General features: G+C 41.2%; 1 long non-coding RNA gene across 1 annotated transcript; it reads right to left on the bottom strand.

Moving 5' to 3' along the window:
• Positions 1-894: 894 nt before the first annotated feature.
• On the bottom strand, positions 895-6,626 carry LOC149978966 (uncharacterized). The gene is made up of 3 exons (XR_016485485.1): positions 6,010-6,626; positions 3,658-3,847; positions 895-2,683 (listed from the first exon to the last, which is right to left on the bottom strand). It is a non-coding gene; the product is annotated as an uncharacterized LOC149978966 (long non-coding RNA).
• Between the last annotated feature and the right edge of the window lie 278 nt (positions 6,627-6,904).

Genomic DNA, 6,904 nt, shown 5'->3' with positions numbered 1-6,904 from the left:
TCAGAGATCTTTGTTTATCCTTCATTTATCTATTTATAAAATAGCCATTATATGGTTGAGTGGAAGAAAATGAGAAGAGCCCTGGATAACAGCAACACATGCACTATCAGACGATAACATCATTCATCTCCACTGAGCATTTCAACATAAGGGGTCTCACAAATGACACCCTATTCCCTGTACAGTGCACAACTTTTAACCAGAGCCCTTTGGGTCTTGGTCAAAAGTAGTGCACTATCAAAGTAGTGCACTATATAGACAATATGGTGCCATTTGAGACGCAATGACTGACAGTCCTATTCAGCTCAACCCGAGCTGTCTGTGAATAGAAGTCTGTGAATGGAAACATATACAGATGATCAACAAAACGTGCACCTGACAGTATTCATACCTTGGTTTTGTATTAAATGTGAATGAAAGAACTGTTCACTTTTTTTACCACGGTTTTCATACACACACACCTTGTCCATAATGTAGAGACCTCTGGGATCTTCATTGAAGAGGTCAGGGGGGAGGAAGATGGCTGCTGTGACTGAGTCCTATAATGTTTTAGAGAAACCATTAATACAAATTAGATGATAGTCTACATGTGATCTGCATAACATTATGCGACAAACCAAAACCAATTGTACATATGTGCCTCCTCGTCAGTATACCTGCAGACATCTGGGGCCAATGCAGCTGTAGCCTACAACATATTCTTACCTCTTTGTTGATTGACATCTGTTGAATTGTGACCATTTTCTGTTTTAGAAAGACTTTTAAAAGGGAGAAAGTGCCAAACATTGCCATTTTCACAAATACGAAAAATGTGATGTTATAATCATAAAACAATATACATTTAGTGTCAGTCTTCTAGTAGTGGGTTTGGAGTCAGGCCCAGAGAGCAGAGGGTTTGAATAATTGTATTTATTTCTGGTACAAACGGTCAAGCCAAAAACAGTAGGTGCATAAACTGATAGGCCCAAACACAGGACCCAAACACAGGACCCAAACACAGGACCCAAACACAGGACCCAAACACAGGACCCAAACACAGGACCCAAACACAGGACCCAAACACAGGACCCAAACAGTCTGGAGAAAATAAAATAGAAATGAACATCCACAAACTAACAGAGGAAGAATCCCACACAAACTTAGACGGGCCTAACAGGCTTAAATAGACATAACTCAATAAATAAAATGAGAGACAGGTGCAACCAATAAGACCAAACAAACAGAAAAGGAAAACGGGATCGGTGGCGGCTGGTAGACCGGCGACGACGACCGCCGAGCGCCGCCCGAACAGGCAGGGGAGCCACCTTCATTGAGAGTCATGATATTTAGATCAAACAAGGCAGAAACCTCAAACTGAGGAGATGTAAAACATGTTCAGTTAAGTACCTGCACCTGCTGTTTTCTCCAATTCAAATCCAAAGTTAGGTTCGTTCAGGAACCAAGGAGGTTCCTTGACGATCCCCACCTCCTATGGGGTTCTTGGAAATACCTTTTAACGGGAATGTTTCAGTGGTACAAATCCTAAGGTTCTTCAGAGATCTTTGTTTATCCTTCATTTATCTATTTATAAAATAGCCATTATATGGTTGAGTGGAAGAAAATGAGAAGAGCCCTGGATAACAGCAACACATGCACTATCAGACGATAACATCATTCATCTCCACTGAGCATTTCAACATAAGGGGTCTCACAAATGACACCCTATTCCCTGTACAGAGCACAACTTTTAACCAGAGCCCTTTGGGTCTTGGTCAAAAGTAGTGCACTATCAAAGTAGTGCACTATATAGAGAATATGGTGCCATTTGAGACGCAATGACTGACAGTCCTATTCAGCTCAACCCGAGGTCCCCATCAACACTAACAATTCCCTCAGACGACTCATAAAGACAGAACAGTCTCTACAAAGAGGTACATTTGCATGATAATAATATTGTGTCAGTTGGAGCGGCAAAACCTTGGACCCGATATAGCTGAACTGCTCTTCTATTTGACTGACAGCACTGTGTGTGTGTGTGTGTGTGTGTGTGTGTGTGTGTGTGTGTGTGTGTGTGTGTGTGTGTGTGTGTGTGTGTGTGTGTGTGTGTGTGTGTGTGTGTGTGTGTCACGGAAGGCTGGTAAGGGGAGGACAGATAATAATTATGGCTGGAATGGAGTCAATGGAAACCATGGAAACCCTGTGTTTGATAACATTCCATCAATTCTGTTCCAGCTATTACTATGACTCTGTCTTCCCTAATTAAGGTGCCACCAGCCACCTGTGGTGTGTGTGTGTGGTCCTCTTCTATCTGACTGACACCTCTGAGGCTCGAGGCTCTAACAGCTGCATGTTGCCTACTGTTGCATTATTCACATTATATTCATAGGTGTCACATAGAATTCAACTAACAGTGATGGCTGGTCACTTGGTGTGGCCATAAACCCCCACATTAAGTGCAGGTTCGTGTAAGAATGTAAGAATGCACAGAAATGCAGTTTATAATGGTTGGCTGGGACCCCACTGTCAGGGGGAGTTGGGATATTTAAAAATACATCTTGCAGAGGTTACTGCACATGCATGGAAACACGTTGCATTTAAGCACCCCCCACCTTACCTTTTCAACAAGCCGTCTGAGGTACAACGTTCAGCTGTGAATAAGGTCTATTCAATCCCCCGCTCTTCAACATCTCATTCTGCTCATGTCCTGTAAGACCCACACAATGCAGTTGGTATTCACTTAACAATGCAGACTTACTGAAACTTTGGAGTGGCAGTAGCCTCAAGGTTAGGTTACTACAGGCAGCCAGCCAAATAACAGAGTATACTTTATTTTCAACAACTTTTGAACATTGGTGAATTTTGTATTTTTGCGTCATTGTAGGTCGGTATAAATGTGTATTGTATTCTTTCACAGTTTGACCATGAAAAGCTATGAGCTATGGGAGTTCACTCACAGCTGAATGTAAAGTCGTCCCTGAGAAGCGTAGCTACAATTGTTTTAATTTCATCTCTCATATGTTTCTTTTTTTGTCCTCCAGAGGGGTGTGACCTTTCTCAGTGTATGATCCATCATCTAATCAACTGTATTTATGAAACCCTTCTTACATCAGCAGATGACACAAAGTGCTTGTACAGAAACCCAGCCTAAAACCCCAAACAGCAAGAAACGCAGATGTAGAAGCACGGTGGCTAGGAAAAACTCCCTAGAAAGGCAGGAACCTAGGAAGAAACTTAGAGAGGAACCAGGCTCTGAGGGGTGGCCAGTCCTCTTCCGGCTGTGCCGAGTGGAGATTATAAGAGTACATGGCCATTAAGGCCAGATCGTTCTTCAAGATGTTCAAACGTTCATAGATGACCAGCAGGGTCAAATAGGGTTATCCATCGCACAGACCTAACTTTATAAAAGTCAGCTTTCAAAACAAAGTTACATTCTCCTGAATCAGCCAATGAATGAGCCAGGCCTAAGGTGAATGTTTGTCGCTTATTTCCAAGTCAGAACAATTCATCTTCAGACAGATTGGCAGACAGAATGATGAACACTTGATGCTAAAGATTGACAGTGGATATCAATGAGACCAACCTGTATTCAAAGGTTCAATAAAAAATAATAATAGACAGACTGACAGACGTCCGGCTAACCTATAGATAGATAGAGATTAAATGAAACAAAACACCCACCATCAGCCGGTCTTGCCATCTGTCCCCAGCCAGAGAGGAGAGTTATCCCCTGGACAGCTGCCTGGCCTGGGTGTACTGTAGCCCCAGCAGGCTGTGCAGTACCTGGCTCTCAGCCCCAACCTCCAGCCAAGCCCTGTCAGCAAGCATGGAGCTCCACACCAGCTGGAGGCCACAGGCATTAGTCTTGAACCTGTGGGGACAAAAGGAGAAAAGAGTTCAGTATCTTTGGTGCTGATATAAACTGGACACTGTGCTGTCTGCTGCTTTAGGGAGGAGCTTGAGGCCAAGGGCTCAACTAGTATATCCATATAACGATGCGGTTTAACGCTGGCCTCACACAGTGTAAACGTTTCAAATATCTTCACCATTGCATTTCTTTGGGTTGGGTTAGGGTTAGCTAACGCCCCCTCGTTTCCTAACCTTAACCTAAGTCTCTTTAAACCTCTTAAATGTAAAGTCCCCATATTCAGGGACCCTTTTTGATTTGTTTTATTCAATTAAGTCTGGTATGAGAACGGTAGCCCCTATCTGCAAACGCAGGGTATATGCTGAAAGCTGACTATATTGGCTATTGAATGATGCCTTCAAATCTTTGGTATGACTTACTACCATATATGGGCATACAAATGTATAATGGCTGTGCCGATGACCTTATTTCAAGGTGGTTGCTACTTACATTACGGTTAGCGTTGTGAAGTATAAACTAAATTAACACGGAATACGTTGATTCACACCGAAAGCCGGGACTCCACAGATCATGAGGATATCTTACGTGTCTGCCTGTGACCTACCGTTATTCATCACCAGCCTCGAGAGTCAACATGTTTATTTTACACACCGTTTTCACCAAACAGCAATAATCTTACAAGGTAAGCTTCCATTTGGTGTGTGTTTGAGCTATGGCTACATGGGTGGTATCAAATGAATCCTTAGGTTGGTAGGAACAAATACTGCGTATTGCCTGATGATGTATGACTTAATGGCAACATCGAATGTCCACCGAGTGACTATATCTTTGCACATCAATATGATGTTGCCTGCTTCCGCGCTGAGGCATCCATATCTCCTGTATGTCCCCCGACACCACCACAATGTTTGAGAGAGGTTGATGTTGTAGGAATTTAGTTTTTATAGTGAACAATAACTTTAAGGCACATCCAGTGTGCATAAACAGTGCAATTACCACATTAGGACACTTTGGAGAGGTTGAAAGGACACCTGAATGTACCCTGGATACCCCAGAACACCACCACAATGTTTGAGTGAAGCTGATATGGTATAAATTGTGTTTTTATGCTGAACAAATAATATTTAGGGATTGCAAATATGTTATAGCACTGGAAGTATCTAATTTTCATACATATGTCACTTTGGAGAGGTTTAGGGGGACACACCTGACACAACTTACTAAAACATCTGCCCATTTCTAATTGTTAGACGTATCAATCCCATTTATTTTCTGATATTGTTCACATGTTGTGGAAGCCATGTGATGTGTTTCCAGCTCTAGTCATCAATAATTCACTTACAGCTTGTCAATGAAAGATGACCTTAAACATAAAAATAACTCTTATTTTGTGTGTACTTGATCTTGTGTATTCTGAGCTGTGTAACTCCCATCTATCTTCTGATCATTCCCTCCTAATCTCCCAGATGTCTTCTTTCCATATATACCACGTTTTTGCATGTCAGAATCATGTAATTACACGTGAATAGCAGTTACTTTTGGGTATGTCTAATTAACCAGAAATCTACATTTTGCCATTACATTTGTCTCTTAACCTGCTATCCTAACCTGCTAAATAAGATATACTAACCTGTTGTGAAAAGTCTGTATTCCCTCTAGTCAAAACAAATCATTTCCAATAATGCAATTACACCCAGATTTGGTGCCCAGTCACGCCCAGTTTGAAGGCACCAGTTTTGACACTGGGGTATAGTTTCTCCCTGTTTGTTATGTTGAGAATATAAATGTAAAGCCATGTATTATTTTTTGTATGGACATTTGGTTCATTCAGATAGGAGGGTTACCAACTGGTGTTTATGCCTGTCTGTTTCAGACCTTCAGCGCTGGAGGAAGGGGTTAAACTGCTAGTTACCTGCCTGCCTATCCTTACACAATTTTCAATGTTACACAATATCATGTTTCAAGTTTCAAGTGCGAGATGCCCGTTGTGAAGAATTCCTCAGAGGATTACAGTTCAAGGCTGAAGGACTACATTTCAAAGCTGTAGTTCACTCTCAGTGTTTGCTAAAAAGTTTATTCTAGTTCTTATTTTCTGGATTTCGTTTTGTAATTTTGTCGATTGCTGAACATTTATCACTTGCTGTAAATAAAACACCTGACTTTACCTGGGAGACTGTTATCCAGCAGCTTCTTGCCATCTCCCTTGGCCTGAGCACATTACGTTTTCTCAATCCAAACCAGTCAAATGGGAGAAATACGCAGGAATCTGTATTCTGTGTGGGCAAAACATGTAGAAATGTGTGATGTTACACATCTCTCACTCTCGCTCTCTCTCCCTCTTGTTTTCTCTCTCTTTCTTTCATCCTCATCAAACTGGCTAAGGCTTTTTAGAATAGACGTTCAGCGATGACATCTAGTGTTAGAGATACGTACATGCGTTGATGCTCAGGGATTATTATATTGAACGATAATACATTAGAGATAACATATCTAGCTAGATTATTCTCTACATGAGTTTGATCAGTGGCCCAGGCCTATGTGATGGAGATAAGTAGGCTGAAGAAAGAAGTGAAGAAGCAAGGCCACACCTTAAGGTGAATGTTCTTTCAGTAGATTAATAATTGTTTTCATATTTGGGGAACACTTTACTTGACACCCACATGACTTTGTCATAACCATGTCATAATATGTCAAAACAGCTGATATGACTTGTCATAACCATGTCATAATATGTCAAAACAGCTGATATGACTTGTCATAACCATGTCATAATATGTCAAAACAGCTGATATGACTTGTCATAACCATGTCATAATATGTCAAAACAGCTGATATGACTTGTCATAACCATGTCATAATATGTCAAAACAGCTGATATGACTTGTCATAACCATGTCATAATATGTCAAAACAGCTGAAATGACTTGTCATAACCATGTCATAATATGTCAAAACAGCTGATATGACTTGTCATAACCATGTCATAATATGTCAAAACAGCTGATATGACTTGTCACAACCTGTTATAACAAGGACCTACAAAACGTACCACACAAGGCA

The sequence above is a fragment of the Oncorhynchus mykiss genome, chromosome 13 (genome assembly GCF_057628025.1).
Source record: "Oncorhynchus mykiss isolate SJ-2025 chromosome 13, ASM5762802v1, whole genome shotgun sequence".
Lineage (NCBI taxonomy): Eukaryota > Metazoa > Chordata > Actinopteri > Salmoniformes > Salmonidae > Oncorhynchus > Oncorhynchus mykiss.
This window is presented reverse-complemented; position numbering and strand designations above follow the sequence as displayed.